The sequence below is a fragment of the Rattus norvegicus genome, chromosome 11 (genome assembly GCF_021556685.1).
Source record: "Rattus norvegicus strain SHRSP/BbbUtx chromosome 11, alternate assembly SHRSP_T2T, whole genome shotgun sequence".
Taxonomy (NCBI): Eukaryota; Metazoa; Chordata; class Mammalia; order Rodentia; family Muridae; genus Rattus; species Rattus norvegicus.
Window position 1 is genome coordinate 45,760,156 of NC_141544.1, and position 21,217 is coordinate 45,781,372.

The following is a 21,217-nucleotide window of genomic DNA, read 5'->3' on the forward strand; positions in this document are numbered from 1 at the left end:
GAGTGCCATGACTCAGGTGGCATGAGAGCCAGATCTCAGAGCAAGCATTCAAGGGACTCTTAGGCACCAGATCAAGGGCACCATCGATTACACCTAATGCCCCACCAAATGCCTCACTGCTTTCTTCCTGCCCACTGCCTCTTCCACTCTTGCCTTTACTCTTTCTGCCCTCATGCTCTCTTATGAAACTCCACACCGGCCCCAACAAATTCTATGACACATCTCCTAGCTCATCTCCAGGCTGATGTCCATGCACTCATCATTCCATTCACAGCACTGCATTCTGCCTTTTGTTCCCAGCATCATTTCAAGTTTAAAAAGTTCAAAAGTCGGGGTTGGGGATTTAGCTCAGTGGTAGGGCGCTTGCCTAGTAAGCGCAAGGCCCTGGGTTCGGTTCTCAGCTCTGAAAAAAAGAGAAAAAAAGTTCAAAAGTCCTCTCAGAAGCTAATGAGTTTTTCTTGTGTTTTCAGTAAGACTAGATGACCAAAGGGAAGTCTTTATGTTTGAGTTGCTGTCCCTTAGCTGTGTGGCCTTTAAGCATGTGGTAGGCACCCCAAAATGCTTTTTCTTTCAAAGACACATTGACATCAATAATAAATCACCTAAGAAATTTCCAAGTGGTGTCAGGGAGATGGTTTAGTGGTAAAAGTACTTGCTGTCGATCTTGATGACCTGAGTTAAGGCTCCAGAGCCCACATAGTAGAAGGAGAGAATCAACTAACTTCCAAAGGGGTACCATGGCATGGTCACACACACACACACACACACACACACACACACACACACACACAAACACACACACACACACATACACACTCCATAACAAAAGCTTAAGATCACGGCATTTCCCATACCTAACCTTTGCCACCCAGTTTGGGAAGCATTTGAATGCTGTGGAAACACAATGCAATGGGTTGCATATGGCTTGTCACCCCAGTTCTTGCATTGGAAACTTTGTCTCCAGTGTGGCAACCTGAGAGGGGTTGAGCCTTTAAGAACATGTGAATGAAAGGGGATTGATCCTTAAGGACAATGCTTTTAGAATAAAAGTAGGTTGTGCAGGACTCCAGATACTTCTTTTATGAGGAAACAAGCTTGGCTGAGGAGTGGCTCTCTACCTTCCTCTCTGGTGACAAGATGGATTCCATTTCTCTCATACTCTTTTTTTTTTTTTTTTTTTTTTTGGTTCTTTTTTTCGGAGCTGGGGACCGAACCCAGGGCCTTGCGCTTCCTAGGTAAGCGCTCTACCACTGAGCTAAATCCCCAGCCCCTCATACTCTTCTTATGATATCAACTGTCATTCGGTCCTCAACAGAGGCCAAAGCGATGAGGCTACCCAATGTTTGATGTTCACCCTCCAAACCTTTTCTCTTCACAAATTATTCATCCTTGTATAATTCTTTATAATCATGGAAATCAGACAAGCATAAGCCAGATCCAACCTATGGAGTGATGATGCTTCATAGCTAACAGGAGGTAGAGCCCAGATCCACCAGAAGCAGGATGGCCTCAGGGACTGACTTCTGTTTCTAGATGGTGACATACCCTACAACCTTAGAGGATGTTACAGAGAAAGAGAGCTAGCTGAAATCCATGTGGAGTCTTTATATTGATCGTCTTCAAAAATTCAAAAGTTTTTGCCACTAGTTCCTCCCCAGTGTGTGCAGAGGACAACTTCATGGTTATATCTAAGCTTCCTCATGCATGGTCCCATTGGACAGTTTAGAAGCTAGCAAAATAATTGATTTCTGATGTTATTTGAGAACTCATTAGAGAGTTTAAAACCACACTAGAAAAATATACTGTAACATTTGGATTTCTGACTATTGATATCAATTGGTTCTACTGAGTGATACTAGTAGGTAGTGTATAGTAAGGGTATGATGCACAGAGACAAGGGATCAAACTTCCTGTACCAGGGAGCAGTGTTTTCCTACTGTTAATTTTGTATAAATTAGGTTAGAGAGACTACTTGTTACCTTAACTGTGTGAGTTAGGGTCTTAACTCCTTTTCTGTTGCCCTGATAAGATTCTTTGACAAAAGCAATTTGAAAGAGGAAAGGTTCATTGTAGCTCACAGTTGAGGGCACAGCCCATCATGGCAGAGAAGTCAGGGTGGTGGGGCCTTGAGGTTGATTTTATCATACTGGATTCACGGTTAGGAAGCAGTGCATGCCTGCTCAATTCCATTACCTGACTTACACAACCCAGGATCTCAAGTAGGGAGTGGTCCACCTACAGTTGGCAGGTCTTCCTAACTCACTCAACACAGTCAAGATAACCCCCACAGACATGCTGAGGGTGTCCCAGGAGATTCTGTCATGTTGACAGTTAATTCACCATCACAGTTACTGTTGCTTATCAGAGATTAAAATATCCACAAGAACAGCTAAAGTCAGCAAAGACGAATCCCATTCATGGTCTCAGCCTATTTCTTCCAGACATGGTTCATGTCCTCACAGCATCACCAGTTGGAAGTGAAGCATGCAAATAACACATGAGTCCGCAGGGCAGTACATTTTGAATTCACTCAGTAACAGAGTCAGCAATGAGCCATTTACAAACCTGCTCATTTACCATTCACTTGGGTGGTGTAAGAGAGAGCATATCCAACCCTTTTGGGGCTTTCCAACAATCTCTCAGCAGGGCAGAAACATGCAATATTTCCTTTTCAACTTGGCAATCTAAAATCGTACAGGTTGTATCGTATTTGCATGTATCCACTAGATATATGAAAACAAAAGCATTTCAAATTATCTCTCAAGATGGTTTCCCCAGTTCAGTCAATGCCATCGGTTCCATGACCCTTGAGCCCTTATCAAAGATATCCAAACAGGGCGGTAGAATACAGCCTGCTCTTATGACTCTTCCAACAGACTCTATTCATTTTCCTGAATCAGCTGTTTTTAATTTTTATCTGAGTAATGTCTGAGCAGGAAATGGAGCAGTCTCCATTCATCTGTTCACTCAGTCAAGATTCACAGAGCCTCCCATCAATGGTCTACTGGTGGGAAAATGACAGTACTTTCTTCACAGTAATCTTGAATCATAATTTCTGTTTCCTACTGATAATATTCCCTGTCTCTAGACATGAGGAGACTTCTAATTCCTAAGAACTTGAGACAATCAAATGCTGGCTGTGCAGAGAGCTTAGGATAACATCAGCAAGTAAGTAGGATTCTAGAATGTTCTTCTTCGCTATCTATAAAGGCGATAGCAACAGATTATGATTGAAATATTTGGATCTGAGGCTAGGAAGGTTCCTGAACCGTAAAGACATTTGTCACCTAGCCTAATAACTCGAGCTTGATCCTAAGGATCCTCATGACGGAAGGAGAGAACTGATTCCCTTGAGTGGTCTTCTGTCTGGCCACCGCATTCCTGAAATGGTACATGTACTTCCACTGCAGATGTGCACATAAATAAATGCAATAAAAATCTTAAAAATAATCTACCCCTATAAAAGATAGAAAGAGAAAGGGGTAGTTTTACTGGGACAGTTTTACAGAGACAGGTTGAAGAGAGAACAAGCCAGGCACAGGTGACGCCAGACAGAAGGAGACAGAAGATCAGAACAGATTGCTAGAGTTACTTTGAGGCCAAGCAGAGCAATTCAGGAGAAACCCAAAGAAGCCAGATTGAGTCAGACAGATTGAAGAGGAGTTTGAGCTAAAACAGCCGAGTTGAACCAGCCAGCCAGAACTTAGAAAGAACTAGAAAGGGTGAGCTTATTCAGCAGTAAGTCTCAGCAACTGAAAACATTCTAGGCCTAGATTAGATTGTATGGAGCCCAGAAATTTCCAGAACTAGACCTGGGTTAGCAGACTGGGGCAGTAAGCCTCTGAGATGACAATTACTTCAGATGAATTAAAGTTACTATTAAATATGGGAAATGAAATACAGTCGTCACTAACTGCTTAATCGTAAACCTATGGCATCTATTGAAATTGAGGGTCAAGACAGACAACCCAGTGACAGTGGGTAAGAAGCCTGGCTTGCTTGTGTGGAGTGTGGCTAGCATGGAAATAAGCATGGAATGCAAGCTCCTAAATGTGCAGTCTATGTGTAGTCTCATAAAGATCTAATTGTACGTTGATAAACAGGGGGAACAAGATTAGTTGAAAGACATTGGATTGTAGAAAACCACGAAATTAGGTCAACCTGTATACTCTCAAGGTATTTTAACATCAGAATGGATCTCAGGAAGTGTGTTAAGTAGGAGACCAAGTTTCACCTATGAAAGACTATGGGTTCCACAGAAATTGATAACGATCCTTTTCAAGTAGGAGAAGCTCCCACAAGAGAGGCACAACTCAAGGAAGGAAGAGACACAGAGAGACAGCAACGCAGAGGACGCACAAAGCTGATCTCCTGCATGGGCACAGCTCAACAAATCAGCTGAAGGAGGACAGATTGGTCATTGGACTGGCAGACTGAGAACCTTGATGCAGAAATGGCCTTTTGCTGAGGGGCAGATGATCAGTACTGAAGTCATGAAGGTTTATCACATCAACAGCCCTTCAACAGGACAGTTGAACTGTTAAGCTTGTGGACTGATATGTGTTTTTGTTGCAAAGAGTTAAAACTGTGTACAATTTTTGGCTTAGACAAAAAGTGGGGGCGGTGCTGTAGGATATTTGATTTCAAAAAGTAGAAGAAAAAGGAAAGAGGAGAAAGCAGTGCGGGGGTAAGGACTGCATTGTTGGGCTACACCCATTTGTCTATCAGCAGAGTAATTTTTTCTATCTACCTGTTCATCATCTATTATCATCCGTTAGCTATATGTCATCATGTATCTGTCATCTACTATCTATCTATCTATCTATCTATCTATCTATCTATCTATCTATCTATCCGTCCATCCATCTATCTTAGATATTGATCACCTATCTTCTGATCTCTCTATCTCTGGTCTATCAACCACCTTACCCCGAGGAACTCCTCACAGGGATTCAGCTGAGGCAGGAAAGATTTCCGCTCTACTTTATCCCGAGTCCTCAAGTGACTTCATGCTTAGACTATAAACGTGACCTACATCACCATGAGAAAATATGTGACAGCAACAAGTTGTGCGAGGAAAGGTTTATCTCAGCTCACATTTTCAAAGGGTCTTAGTCTATCCAGTGGGGGGAGTATGGCAGAGCCCATGGTGACAGCATCATCTGGGGGAGGCCCCTACAGCACAGCAGATCTTAGAAGAGGGCTTGCTGGAACCCAGGGCTAGGTTCTCTCGAGTCATTTTACTCCACCAGCCACACTCCACCTCCTGAAGCTCCACACGCTCCCCAACGAGTGACAGCTGGGGGTGAAATATGAGCCAGCAAGAGACACTTCGGACTCATACCATAGCCGGGACTGTGGTTTATCCTGAGCTAATGGTGAACATGTGGTTGTGGAGACAGCAAAAGATAGATGGGGCCTGTAGGTGCCTCATCTTATGATAGTCTGTCTCGTAACTAACCTCCGTGATCATTGTTGTCCCTGTGACTCAAATCGGTCTTCTCTAGCCTGTGTGCATTTTTAACATAGCTGCAGTTTAAGCTACATCATGTGGAGGTCTGCAGAGACATTAGGTTATTGCAGAACTATTTTCCCATGGCTTGTTCTGTGAAAAATAAGTCTCTTCTATATGTAAGAGTGCACAAATGCGCCCAATGGTAGGATATAAAGTCAAAACATGGCGGCCTGTACGTTTAAGTTAACTAAGATAAAGGTATTTGCTTACTGTTTCTCCTGTGGTGTCGTTAAATAATGAGTAACATGCTATCAAAACCAGCCTCTTGTTTTAGGACTGTCCAAAAGTTTGACCTTAGAAATTAAAGTATTCATCCCCACAACACTTAGGCAAAGGAATGCTTGCTTAGGTTTCATAATCTCTAGAGATTTTAAAGCCTATGACCAAGGAGAGCATGGTGGGGCTCCTCTCATCCCCGAGCATGCTGTCACGTGCATGCTGAGCATAGTCCAAAGCAAGAGAGAGCGCGATGGTTCATCACGGCAGGTGTGGTGGTTCATGTGTGTCATCTGAGCATGGTGGGGCTGAGGAAGGGGGACCAACTTGGGCCCTGCAGCAGGATCCATCTCAGTTTACGAATGGATACATGGACCTAGCAGGGGTGTTCGGTGCATGTGGCATGTGGAGTCGTCACTGAAGTACACGGACTGGACATTGTCAGGCAAGAGAAAGAAACTCATGATCTCTCAGATGGGCAGAACAGTGTCACCTGCGATCACGGCCATCTCATCTTTGTGTTGACACAGATCACTCCACAAACTCTACCTAGCCACAGGTCTCCCCGCTCTGGGCTCCCTTTGAATCACCCCCATTCTCCATCTCCTGCAGTCACTTGGAGCCTAGTCTCCATCTTCTTCCAATCTACCACAGCTACCTGGATCTTACTTCATCGTTATCTGTTCCAGCCACCTTCCCTTGCAGGTGTGTGACGTTTTATTGATAATTCCCCAGTCTCCTTGTCAGCTAGAGCTAGCAAATCACCACCAAGGAGTCCCGCCGTCATTGGCCCACGTGATGAACATCAGTGAGGTAATGATGAGGTAATCATTAAGGCTTTTTTTAATCATCACTCAGGAAACAGTCTTCTACAGCTTCATGGTGCCACTCTCCCATCTCATAGCTGCACGAAAGATGGCTGTCCAAAACCACCAGGATCCTCTAAATTCTTGCCTCAAACTCTTACAGGTGCTAGTCAGACCTGGCCTGTCTCTCACAGGCATGAGTGGGTGCAGACCTGCCTCTCACTGCTGTCCCCATTTCTGCTGTCCACTGCCAATACACAGGCACACTCTGTGCTGTGTTCCCACCACCTTCCTCAGGAACCTTTCCTTCAACCTTTCCCATTCTCCTGGGTCTGATCAGCGCCATCTTTATTCTGCCTCGACATCCCCTCCTCTGCTGATTGCTGCCTCCCCTTGAGACAGGCATATGTGGTTCAGGCTGGCTTCCAACTTGCTGAGCAACCCCCAGAAGACCTTGAACTGCTGATGCTCCTGCCCAAGCCTCCCTCAATGCTGGGATTCAGGTGTGCATCACTATGGTCAGTTTATGCAGTGTTGGGGATTGAGGCCAGGGAATAATGCATGCTAGGCAAGCCTTCTAGCCTGTGAGCTACAATCTCAGAGCGTATCCTTCTGCGTGGTCTGCTTGACCTTTGTTCCTCCTAGCATGTGAAATGCCCTTCACACGCTCCTCAGCTCATGGCAGTGTTTCTAAAGGTTACGGAAACTTGGGGAGGTGGGGTCTAGCTGGAGGAAGTGAGTCACTGTGGGGTGGTGTTTTGAGGCTTATAAACCTGCTCCACTTCCTGTCCCATATCTACTTCCTGCCCTGCTGAGATGTGAGGAGTCCCAACTGCTCAGTTTCATCACTGTGGAGCTGACTGGACTGTACAGTGCTCTCCCCACTGTGATGGGTGGTATCCCTGAAACCCTGAGTCCAAACAAAGCATCCCCCTGTTACATTGCTTTTGCTACATATTCTGTCTTAGTGACAGAAAAGTGACTCATACAACTGTGGAGGCTCTGATGGCCCTCATCCTTTGACTGCTTCACTTTTATCTCATGGACCATTTTGAAGTTAGTCTTGTCTTCAACCTCTGTTCCCATGCATCCTTTAGTAGAGTCATCCCAAGTCTCATACCTGGACCAGTGCACCATCCTCCTCCTCTGCATCCCTGGACCACTGCACCATCCTCCTCCTCTGCATCCCTGGACCAGTGCACCATCCTCCTCCTCTGCATCCCTGGACAACTGCACCATCCTCCTCCTCTGCAACCCTGGACAACTGCACCATCCTCCTCCTCTGCATCCCCGGACCACTGCACCATCCTCCTCTTCTGCATCCCTGGACAACTGCACCCATCCTCCTCCTCTGCAACCCTGGACAACTGCACCAATCCTCTTCCTCTGCAACCCTGGACCACTGCACCCATCCTCTTCCTCTGCATCCCTGGACCACTGCACCATCCTCCTCCTCTGCATCCCTGGACAACTGCACCAATCCTCCTCCTCTGCATCCCTGGACCGCTGCACCATCCTCCTCATCTGCATTCTTGGACCACTGCATCCATCCTCCTCCTCTGCAACCCTGGACAACTGCACCAATCCTCCTCCTCTGCATCCCTGGACCAGTGCACCATCCTCCTCATCTGCATCCCTGGACCACTGCACCATCCTCCTCTTCTGCATCTGGACAGCTTCTGAAATACAATGTCCACGTTTGTGTCCTGAATGCCACAGCTCCCAGCTCCAGTTGGAACTCTACTCTGTCCAGCTTGCTTAGGAGGCTCAAAGATAAGAGTTAAATTTCTCGGGGTTGGGGATTTAGCTCAGTGGTAGAGCGCTTACCTAGGAAGCGCAAGGCCCTGGGTTCGGTCCCCAGCTCCGAAAAAAAGAACAAAAAAAAAAGTTAAATTTCTCATCACTGTGAAAAAGATAACAAGGAGCAAAAAAAAAAAAATACTAAATGGGATGTCATTGCTTCTCAACGCTCCAAGAGATGGAGGTCAAGAGCTCTGGCCTGGTGCTGCTTGTCGTGGGGCTATATTTCTAAAGCCCAAAACTTTGTTCAGAGAAACTTATATCCTTTTCATAGCTAATGCCCCCATATATATATATATATATATATATATATATATATATATATATATATAATGTGTGTGTGTGTGTAGTTCAAGGTCAAGGGAAGGTCACATGTCTTCTTTAGTAGCTCTTCCTTTTTTTTTCCTGTAGTTCTGAGACAGAGTTTCTCATTGAAGTCAGACCTCATCACTAGGCTAGGCTGACTGGCCAGTGATCTGCCCATGCATCTGCAGCACCAAGGCTATGAACACAGGTCAGCACCCATAGCTCCAGAAGCTTTTAAGTGGGTGCTGAGGACCTGAGAGATGGAATTCTCCATTTCTTCTCCTCACACTCCCAGTCTACACTTTCCGCTAGAGTGTGTCTCTCAACCCAAGGCCCCTAAGAGGTGTTTTCTGGAGAGTGTTTCCTGTGTGATATTTCCAAAATGTTGAACTCTAATCTTTAGAGACACAAGGTATGATGGACACCTACTATCCAGACACATAACTGTGTGCTTTGCCCACTTTCCCTGTCTGGTCTATGGATGCCTTAAGATTACGATCAGTTCCTGGAGCACAGGAGGCAAACATTAGATTGGCCGAGTCAAGCTGCTATGGCTTCACTCTGTATCTCTCTCCCTCCCAGAGGCTATCTCCTGTCTTTATCTCTTTTCTCGTTCTTCCTTTGTGGCTTTAGCATCGTCTGCAAGCCCTCCAAGAACAACGCTCTGTTTCTTACTCGACTTTATGTCCATTGTCCTTCATGTTTATTTTTCCTTTTTGGCACAGTGTTTTTACATCTGGTATTACCAGAGAATTCCATGTTTGGTCCCCTCTTTGCACACTTCCATTTTTCCTTCGCAGTCTGGGTCCTTCTACTGCAGAGCCCCCCTGGAGCAGACCTGGTCTTTCATCTTCCAGCCTCGCATTGCACCATTCTTTGAAATTTCAGTTCTCTGACTTCTTCAAAGCTGGCCACAAACTCCTCCAGTCTCTTCACCGTTATCTGCAGCAGACGCCAGATCTGCCTGCCCCTGTCTCTCCACAGCCCCTGCTATTTGTTGGTTACAACAGATCCAAAGAAGCTGGTATGTAGCCTCCTCCAGAGGCTGTCCCCATGGCCACCTGACCTCTCCCAGCCTCTGTTTGATCTGTGCCTGGAACACATCACAGCTTCCTTGTGTGGATGGGTGGTCTTCAGCATGTTCCCTTCTCAACCCCATGCTTTTGTCTTCCCATGCTCTTGCCTGCCTCCCTCCACTATAGCAGTCACCATTACCTTCTTTGTCCTTGGCTTTTACTGGTCCAGCCATTGGTCCTATTTCTTGAACAAGCATCTGCTATACCTTAGTGACTTAAACTCCAGTGAAGGTGATGAGTGCTGGTGACCTATCCTGTCGGTTGATTATATGCTGCACTTAACACTGTGGTGTGTGACCATCTGCACCAACTCTGGCTTCTTGCAGACTATCCTTGGCCGAATTACTTTGCCTTAGACACTATTTTCTACACCTCTGAGTAAATTTCACTGATACTTATGTCTTTCATAGTTTGAAGGAAAAAGTCTTGATTATCTTTACTCTTTCTTCTTCAGTTTTGAACGTTTTAAAATCTTCTATTTCTAACCAAGTCCATTACCATTGCTCTGAAAGATTATCCATTTCTTACTATTATTTGAGTATTAATATCATCAGCACGCCTTAGTAGGCTGTCTTCTTCACCCAATGTGCATGATCTCAAGGAAACTGCATTTCAAATGTGAAATGAATAATCAAATTCTGAGAAGAAGATCAGGAACAGGATTACTGGTGTCAGTTGTCACCATGCGCTCAGTGAACACCAACCACCTGTATGTAATGTGCTGCGTTCCGTGCTGTATGTTTTGGACAGAGTGAAGAATGTTTGGCTTTTGACTCGAACCCATTGAGTCTGATTTTAAGGGTACTTATAAGTACTCACATGAGCAACATAAGTATTAAACCAGGACCTATGTACACCAGAGACAACTGGTCACCCATGGAACATCTCCTCTCTCTAGGCCTTTGATGGCAGTGCTCTTAAGTCGTCAAGGTTCAAAGTTACTTATATCTTGGGATAGGGGATCTTCCTTTCAACCCACACTTCCTCCTATTCTCTAGATGCTGGCCACTATTAAGTTACACACACTTGAGCTCTTTTTTTTGGGGGGGGGTAGTTCTGAGTCAAAGTTATGATCCTATTACCAGAAGATGCTCGGTATAAACCCAGTCATTGTGGTTTCACAGTGAGAACAATGTTGTTACACATTGTACCTGATTGTACCTGGCTTTTTGAACATATGTCTTCAGGGTGTGTGTGTGTGTGTGTGTGTGTGTGTGTGTGTGAGAGAGAGAGAGAGAGAGAGAGAGAGAGAGAGAGAGGAAGAGAGAGAGAGATCTGTATGCAAATGTTAACAGAAAAGTATGTATTTATGTTTGTGTGTATGTTTTTGTGTGGGTCTCCATGTGTGTTTATGTGTGTAGTTTTTGTGTCTCCATGTGTCTATATGTGTGTGTGTGTGTGCATGCTTAGTGATCACTTTTCTAAGATCAACAATTGGTTTTCCATCTAATTCTATAAGTTCAATTGTGCTTAGTCCCACAATGCCAGCTCCGTAACCATCTACAGTTTGATCAAAAATAGAAAGGGTTCTCAGAGTACTGAGAGGAAGGCCTTGTGGGAGGGACCTGCTCAGATAAGGCAAGATCCTGACACTCAGAGGACCCTTGGTAACTCAATGTCAATAACAGCTACAAACAAGTCCTGACAGGGCTGTGAGAACACCCAGCCCCCGAGTACGAACATGCCCACCACAGTCTGAGAAATGTAGTTTTCTGACCACGGTCGAAACACACAAACCATCTGAGAGCAAGCAAAAGAGAGAGCAAGTCTTTCCCACCACCTGATCCTCATTAGATGGCCAGCACTGCAAGCTGGCCTGAGCGCTGACATCAGTGGGGTCCAGCTGCTGGCAGATAAGTGGGAGCACATGGTCCTGGCAAGATAAGATTCTGGTGGCCTGGAATGGATGGGAGCAGCCAGTCTCTTGCAGGGGGGCCTCTGGGAAAAGCCCTGCTATCCTCAGCTTTGTTCACACTTGCTAACAACTTTCCTTGAATGGGGTTTTCAACATGTTTCTTCCTTTAGCCGAGCATTATCTGCCAGTTGTTCGTGTGGGTTATAGCCCTCACAGCAGCTTCCTGATGTTGTCAGCACAACAGGAAAGAGGCAAGAATTGAGAGTGATTTATGCGCCTGGGCTGACATGGCCTCAGCCCAGTGTGAGCCCAGCTCTGAGCATTAGACCTGTGCTAGCAGCCCCTGCGTTGGTAGAACAGAGAATGCGCCTTTCAGAGAGGCAAGGACCCATGTGGTGTCTCCAGGGAAAGATGAATAACAGTATAGGATGTCCTGTTGGCTCTCTGTGTGTGGCTGAGCTACCGAGAAAGGGTCTAAAAGTTCTATGGGACACTGCCACCCCAGGCTATCTGCTCATGTACATAGGCCTGAAAGACAGCCTTGTCTGTTGTTCCTTAGATGTCATCCACATTGATTTTTAGACAAAATCTTCCATTGGCCTGAAACTCACCAAGCTGACTAGGCAAATGGATGGGAGGGAGGAGGAGCCTTCTTTAGCAAATCAATCTCTGAGATCTCAATATCCATCACCTGAACACAGGGTGTGTTTGACCACCTGGAGAGAAGTGTGCCAGCTAGACCTCCTTCCACTCTGGGGGGGATATTTAGTGGCTTCAGAACAAGGGTAACATGGAGTAGAAGTCACGCTCTCCTGATGGGTCTCATTCAAGGCCATGTATGACATGCGTGCTAAGAGCGAGAATTCAGCCAAGGAGTTAAAAGACCCTGCAGGGAACTGAAGGGAGAGCTTTCTGAGCAGGTCAAGCTGAGCCCCCAAAGAGTTCTTAGGATTTAAGAATATATAGTTCTTGGGAGGAGGCTCTGTCAGTAAAGCATCATCACAGAAGCACAAGGACGGGTTCCCGTCATCATCACCCACATGCAAAGCTAGCTGTGGGTACCTGGTTGCAATCCCAGCATCAGAGAAGAGGGAGACATGAGCAGCTTTGGGAGCCTGGTCACCCAAACTGAGAAAACTCTATGCCCCAGTGAGAGACCATGATTCAAAGACTGGGTAGATAACACCCTGCAGAGCAACACCAGGGGTTAACCTCCTGTTTCTACAGAAATGCACACACACACAGGCACACACATGCACACACACACACGCACATAAGCACACGAAGAGAGACGGAGACAGGGACAGAGAAAGAGAAAGCAAGAGAGAGATTTAATTTTATTTTAATGGTGATCTGTGCTCATTAGGGAACTTTAAAAAATTCAGAACAGAACAAAAGAGGAGAATGAAATTACCTAAAACCTCGTGGTGCTGAAGTAGCCACCATGAAGCTTCACTTTTGGGATCGGTCCTTAGTTCTCATCCAATCCCTAAGCAGCGGAACTGTCCATGCTCACGGAAGATTATACGTTACTAAAGACTTCTGTTTTGCTTTGGGACAGAATCCCACACACCCTTTGGCTGTTCTGAAACTTGCCAATAGCCAAGGATTAATTTGTACTCCCGGCTCTCCCACCTCAGCCTCTGGAGTGCAAGGCCTGCAGGCACGCATCTCCACACTCAGCTAGCACAGATCATATTCTAGTCCCTTTGGGGTCCCGTTAAGGCCCTGTCGCCGTGTGTGCGGTGGCCTTCTCCATGTAAGCACCTGTTCTCCTCTGCAGGTTCCCACAGGGATGCTGATACCTGCTCTGTGAATTTCTCCAGCTCTCCCTTTGGTTGCAGCTACAATCACGCCGGGGCCTTTTCTGACAGGGAAAATTATAAGAAGAGTGTTCAGGGACAGTGACACTTCCCAGTTTGTTCATAGAGGAGTGGAAGAGCTGGAGAGGGGACTTCTGACCTGCTGTTCCTCCGGGATGACCGCAGACTGTGAGTGACAGGTTACAAGGGTGTGTATTAGTGGGATGGCCCCAGGGAGGTTGTGATCAGATTGGTGTCTGGGTAAAAACAAGGGGAAAGATGGATGTCAATGGAAAGAGGTATTAGAGGCCTTGCGATGGTTCGGAATGCTGTCAGCTGTAGGTGACAGTCAATGCTTAAACGATGAAGAGAGTAATCAGTTGTTGGTCAGAGATGTCCTGGACACCATCTCCAACGACACAGGCTGCTGTCACTGTCCTTGGTTGCTGAAGACACCACATCCATTTGTTACAGGACATGGAGAAATGGAGTTGGTAACAACAAGGAAGTGTCCTCCCTAGTGAACTCTCATAGTACTTACTGGAAGGGGCTATGCAAGCTGGTGTGTGTGTGTGTGTGTGTGTGTGTGTGTGTGTGTGTGTGTGTGTGTGTGTACGGGGTAGTTATCAACAGTCTTCTCCAGCTGGAAACCCTATGGACTGAAGAAATGACTCAGGTTTATCAACCTGTGCCCATTCATGCAACAGGAGCACAAATGTCATGGATTAGCAACTGTTTTCTGGTTGGGTGTAAGGCTGACTATGGAAGGAAACACTCGTCTAGCACATATCTGCTGTATTAACCAAGTCCATACAGTCTGGGAGCTCAGTGACCCCGGCAGCAAATCTATTACTACTATTGTTCTTCTCAGTGGACATGGCGTCAAATTGCCCTCTAAATTCACATCTCTCTATCCACAGATACTAGTTCAGCTCTCAGACTTCATCGGAGAAGTCTCTTTGCACAGTGAAACATAGCTAACATCAACCCTCCACTCACAACTGCCAAAGGTACAGAGAACACGTATCAGCCATAATCAGAGCATCTATATTCCCCGTCCTGAAGGATCAGGAACCACGGTGGAAGAGGGGCCAGAGAGGCTGTAGGAGGCAGACCACCGGCAAGAGCAGAGTGAAGTAGTGTGTTCTGGACCTAGGAGGGCTGCTGTGGCTTGGTCTCGTAATAGCTGGGGTTTTCTGAAGAAGATCGGAACAAGAAGATCAAGCCGGTCAACAGTCTAGCATGGAGCGGGGGTGGGGTTCGTGAGCCCTCACTCCTAACAGAGCAGCTATGGAAAGTTGACAGCTTCTGAGGGAGGAAGAGTCAGTTTTCTTTAAGGGTGTGGCCCTGGGAGGTCAACCACCCTGCAATGGATGGATCCAGTCCCAGAAAAATATGGGCAGTACGATTTGGACCCATTTGGTTATTAAAAATAGAGATCGTGAAGTTGTTGGGCGGGGTTAGAAAGGTGTGGGTGGATGTGTGAGGAGTTGGGGGAGGAGTTAGGAGAGGGGTGAGAGGGAGGGGTTAGGGGAGGAGTTAGGGGAGGAGTTAAGGGGAGGAGTTGGGGAAGACAGGTTTTATATGTTCAAAATATAATGGACTTCTCAATAATTAATAAAAACATTCCTTTTAAAAATAAGAAAAATGGAGGGTGACCGGCATATGGCCTAAGCTGTGGAGGACAGCGCTGCTGGCTGTGTTTGGGTGTTAAGTGAAGTGTCAGTGAAGGTGGGGCTTTTATTACCATCCTTGCCTGTAGCAGCCTCTATTTTCCCACACCACCCCCCTTTATAAAGGAAAGATAAGCCAGCTCAGCGAGCCTCTGGAAGCATCTCCGTGGAAACTGGACACCCGGGGTTGCAGCCGTCACATGGGAAGTTTAGGAGGTCTTTCCTGGACTTCGTGTGAGCTGCCATGATGGAGCGGAGTGGGCTGGATGCTAGCTTCCTGTGCTTCTGTTCTGAAGGCACCAGCCGCCATCTTTTGCTTGGAGCATGAGTGTCAAGAGTGCCTGAGTGGTACCGGTGCCGCTGAGACCCGCGCATCGTCTCCTGGCCTGTGTTTGGACCCAGCTAGAGCTTCTTGGTTCTAGGTCCCGTGTTTGGCACTGGGAGGTGCTGATGTGTGCACTAGGTTCTTTTCATTGACTAGCTAGACCCAAGGTCGGCTTGAAGGAGTGAGCTGGGAGCTGAAGCAACCCTCTGTTTCTGGCAGCCCAGTTGGAGATGCTTCGCCCTCAGGACCAGCGCTTCCAGAAAGGTCAGCATGGAGCATTGGTACCTAGCCTCTTTACCCGTGAATTGCCACCATGCCAGTTCAATGTCACGTTCAAGGGGGAAATTTTCTACGTCTTTTCATGTAAAACAAACTGTAGCTTTCGGAACATCGTTGTGCAAAGAATTTACCTCTGTTTTCTTCATTGTTTTCAACCCAATTCTTGTCCTATATAGTTCTCTTTTTAAAAAAAATTAAAAATCTTTTAAATAGGTATATGCATGTGTGTCTTTGTGTGGGTATGTGCATATGAGGTGGAAGCCCTCAGAGCCTAGAGTTCTGGGTGGTTTTGAATCACAATATGGATGCTGAGAATCTAACTTTGGTCTCTTCCATGGGTTTGGGGGCCTTCAGGTCCACGTGCTTATGCAGCAGGCGTTGTATCCATTGTGCTATCTCTGAAGGCCCTGGGATGCCACCTTGATCACAGACTTACAGACACAGCACCAAGTACGCTTCCCTTGGTTGCAGCCATCTTAGCAAATGGTGAGAAGGTGTGTGGTTTAGCTCAGATGGACCATTTCAGATTTAATAATAATACATAGAAATCATGCACAATCTCACCCAATGCTGACATCCCAGGAGACAGAAACACTTTCCCTAATTTCATGGAGGTTAGATACCAACCTCTGATTTTTAAAAGAAGAAAAGCCATCGCTTCTCGGCCTTTTGGCTAAGATCAAGTGTAAAAGAAGAAAAGCCAAGCTCACATAAAACTTGACCAAAACCATGGGGTGTTGAAAGGGCTGCTATGGACACAAATCCATGGCCTGCTTCCAAGACGTGGGCTGTACCACACTGCCATATAAATGACTGAGTGCTCGCACTGGACTATAATTAGCAAATACACACTTAAAGGATAGGGTGCAGAAGGCAGAAGGAGATTTGCAGGAGCTTACTGGAGTATTCTATCCAGACAGAATGTCGGGGCTTGTTATGCAGGCACCATCTACCAGTGGAGAGAGGCAGCAGGCTTGTCTTTCTCCTTTGCTGACCCCCTTAGCTTAATCTGACTGGAAAGATTACTGCTGCCCAAATGCAAAAGGTATGGCAGGCAGATCTCTCAGAATAATGTGAGTGGGGTACCCTAATGAAATCCGGATGCGACTTGGGTAAGAGAGCAGGGCAGTTCTGCTGTGCAGTTGGTTGTGGTTACATGTGGTAACATTGTTTCTCATTCTCCATTGATACAGGCTGTGCCTACTGGGAGTGTTAGAGAATGCCACTTGAATCCTTTGTGCCCGAGGAGGCTCATAAGGTTCAGGACACCTACAGATCTTGAGGACTTTGTTGACAAGTTCTAGGTACGGTAGGAAAATACCCTGGCCCCATAAACATCTTTCCCTCCATGGCCCTGGGAGGGAGATCTTTCTTTTTAACATTCCTAGGAAACATGTAAGTGGCTGAGTCAAGTCACAGCCCTTGCTTTTCCCTTGGGATTTGTGCTGCGAGGCTCTGTACGCGCCTGTGACCTTATTGCCCACATGGACTTGTTTATAGGGAGTTGAGAGACATCAAATTATGTTCTTATTTGAGCTTCCCAAACCACTTATTGTCAGAGGCAAGCCCTGATCCCCAAGTTCCTGGTTCTCCTGTTGGAGTCCCTTCCCCCATGCTGGGTGGGTCTCTTCCCACAGGGACATCTGCTCTTGAGGATTGGAGTGGTGGGGAGGGGCGAGGAAGGGGTTGTCAGCACCTGGTAAGGCCGGAAAACCAGGAGCCCTTGAGATGGGAATCTCCTTCACCCAGTCAGCCTTCATTTCCTACTGCGCTTTCGTTGACAGCTGGTGGAACATTTCCAGATGCCTGTCACCATCCTATCAGCCCTTCAACTCCCGGGGGATGGGGGATCTAATGGTATTTCTTGTCCTTTTGGAGAAAGGACAAGAGCTAACTCTCAGGTTCTTTTTCTCCCACTCCCTGCTTTTCGGCTTGGACATACGTGGAAGACGCACGGCTTCCCTTTCTCTGCAGTCATCTTCCCTGAACCCAGATTTGGTGACCAGTCATCAGACTAGCAGGTCACATGAGGATACATTTTACCAAGGGCAGCTATGGAAGTGACCCAGTGCATAATACTAGATTTAGTTTAAAGCATTCCAAGAGGGGTAATACACGCATTGGTAACCTGTAACCAGGGTGAAGGTCGTAAAGGATAATGGTTCACAGTGTCAAATCATTGGACACATGGAGCTGGAAACAAGTTTCTGTGGATTAAATGCTTGCCAGCAAGCATGAGGACCTGGATTCAAATCCCCAGCAACTGTGTAAGAGTGGAGGTGCATGCCTTTAACCCCAGTGCTGAAAGGACTGAGACAGGTGGTTTGGGGTCTTGCTGGACAGCCAATCTGGAAGAAGTGTGAGCTTTAGGTTCAGTGAGAGCATCCCCCTCCCAGAGAAAATAAAGCACGTGGTGATGGAGCAGGACGCCAGATGCCTACCTGTGGTCTTTATGCAGGAACATCAGCCTCCCTTAGATACACATGAACAAACCCACAGACATGCACACCCGATTTAAAATTTTCTCTCTCAATTCTTTTCTATGGAGGAACAAAAAAGGTTTTGTATATACATGTATATATGTAGGTACTAAACCAGAAACATAGCTTCACCCACGTAATTATCTTAAGGATGTTAATGTTGGTTAATCCAGACATGATGGACGATGTCCACCATCCCAGTACAGGGTAAGACAGGATGATCACACATCAACGCAAAACCACGGCTCCCATCTTACAGGGACAGGAGTTTATTCTGGAGCTATGTTCAGTGACCATGTCCCAGGACACATAGATTTATGCTACCCCAAATTCCATGTTTCAATGTGGGAGGAGCTTCGTGAAGTCTTATAGTTTTGTAGAATAAATGCGGTCATAAATCAAGGTAAGTTTAAAATACATTGGTAGGTAATCAGAGAGGCAGATATATCAAGAAGGGGGTGTACTTTCCTGTAGGCCTAAAATGGTATCTGAAGACATCCTTAGTGTTGGAATTGATCAAAGCCAGTGGTCAGCTGGATTAATAGATTTCAAGTCACAGGACGTTAGCTTTGACAGAGGTAGGCAAGGAACAGCTGTCCCAGGGAGCAAGAGAAAGCTATTAGCCTTTGCCCGGCCACATTTCCACCTCTCCACAGTACTGTAGTTCTGATAGCCAACCTGCCTCTCCTCTGCAAACACTGCTTCTCTGCAGGAGTTCTCATTCACAGCCACAAGTTCAAGGCCATCCTGGCCTATACAGTGGTTTCCAGGTTATAAAAGGAGACCACATTTCACCATCTGTTTGAATCCCCCACAGAGGTGAGACAGAATTATGGTGGATCTAACTTCAACGACCTCAGAAGATGCTTTTTGGTTCCCAGACAACCCTGAGAGAGTACTGGAATTGTTTCTCTCTGTGGCAGTCCCAGGGCACTTTCTACTGAGCCCTTGAAGGCTGAAAGGCTTCCAAGGACTGCCATGTCCCTTGTTGCTATTTACATATGAAAGCAACACATTTACATGCCACCCAGAGTTTTAAACCAAAACACAGCTCTGATGTTAAGGCCTGGTTTTCTATTGCATTTCCCTCAGAACCAAAGCCTGTCCTTTTGCACCTCATTAAATTCTTGGACTTTTTCATTGCCCCTTCTTTAATTCAAGAACATAGTCTTTGGTCACAAGATTGTCGATGACAATAAAAATGTGGGGATAAATCTTCAGATGGCCAGGGAAATGTGCAGTCACAGTTGCTGAGGTCTCAGTTATGAAACTTCAGAAAGATTTATCTCCACTGATTACACAACCCCTCTGGCTTGTCTAATTAAAACAAACATCCATCTCACCATCTACCCATCCATTCATCCCTCTGACCATCCATCCATCCATCCATCCATCCATCCATCCATCTATTCATCCATCTCACCATCTCTCCATCAACTCATCCATTCATCTTCATCCATCCATTCATCCATCTCACCATCTCTCTATCAACTCATGCATTCATCATCTATACATCCATCCCTCCATCCCTCCATCTCTCCATCCATCCATCCATCCATCCATCCATCTATCCATCCATCCATCCATCCAACCATCTATTCATCCATCTCACCATCTCTCTATCAACTCATGCATTCATCATCTATACATCCATCCATCCATTCTTCCATCCATCCTTCATCCATCCAACTCTCTACACGTGCAGCCGTCCGTCCATCTTATCAGCTAACCTGTTTATTCCTCCATAACTATTCCTGGTATTAGAGTAGAGAGAGAGAGAGAGAGAGAGAGAGAGAGAGAGAGAGAGAGAGTGTGTGTGTGTGTGTGTGTGTGAAGATAGACAGGAAAGTTATTTCTGTGAACTCATGCCATATATACTTGGCAATCCTGTCTCTGACTCCCACTCTCTCTGCAGGAGAGATGTAGGTGTGAACCAATACACTGACTTTTCACATGAGTTTGGGGAATCAAATCCAGGCTATGAGGCTTATATAGCTAGTGCCCTTACCCACAGAGCCATCTCCCAGCCCTATATTTATTGTTAAAATAGTATCTTCATCTGACCTTGGTTTTCATCTGCCCTAACCTCTTCCTATGCCATAATTCTATCCACTCTCTTTCATCAGTTTTTAAATCTCTCTACAGAAGTAAAGAAGTGGTCTAAATGTCCACATAACATATTTACTTTGTCCAATTAGGTCCATGTCTAACTAGTGGGCCAACCTAACCATGGAATAGTCACAGCTTCTCAACAAGACTTCCACTGATCAAGTGAGGAAGATGTGAAGGGAACAAACCATGGGGAATAGAAGAATCTTAAACTACGGAGAAAAATAGGAAGGCTTCGACTACAAGTAGTGTGCAATGAATGATGTGGTGTCTTTCAGCTAAAATCTCAGGGCCTACATTTAGGTCCCAACCCAAGCCACTGTGAGTTGAGCCCCGCTGAGTCTTTTCATTTTGAGGAGAATCACGTTCCTTCTTCAACTCTTCATTTCTTCTTCTTGAAAAGAACCCAGAACCCTTCTTGAAAAAAGTCAGAGAGAACTCATGAGTGTTTGGAAATGATTTACAGAGGTGATGCCTCCAAGTTGCCATAACTAATGAGGATCAGGAGACCACTTGCCTCAATTTTCTCAGGACTCCGGGCTTTCCGGGATAGTGGACAAAGAAGTTGCCCTACACTAAAAGAAGCCTCTCCACCCAAGATATGCTATCCCACCTCATCTCCCCAGAATATACGAAGAATATTTCCAATGTTTTATTTCTAATATGAGTTTTAGGTTCTCTGTCATCCCAACCTTTGATTGACAGGTGGGTTTGATCTCTGCATTATAGTGGTTCAGCATTTGTTTTAAATCTTGCATTAGGTTCTAAGTTCTCTAAGGTCAGAGGTCAGCTGGTTTGGAGTCCCAGAACCCAGCCCACTTCCTCCCAATTCCACCCTCTGTTCCAGTACTACCCAACTATGTTTCTGAAGCAGACACAGTTCTGACCACGGGGCCACTGATGAGTGAAGTTATTCCTTACCGAGGGACTGAACAGGCAGAGACGGGGTGATCACACTGTGTGGTTTGGACATGA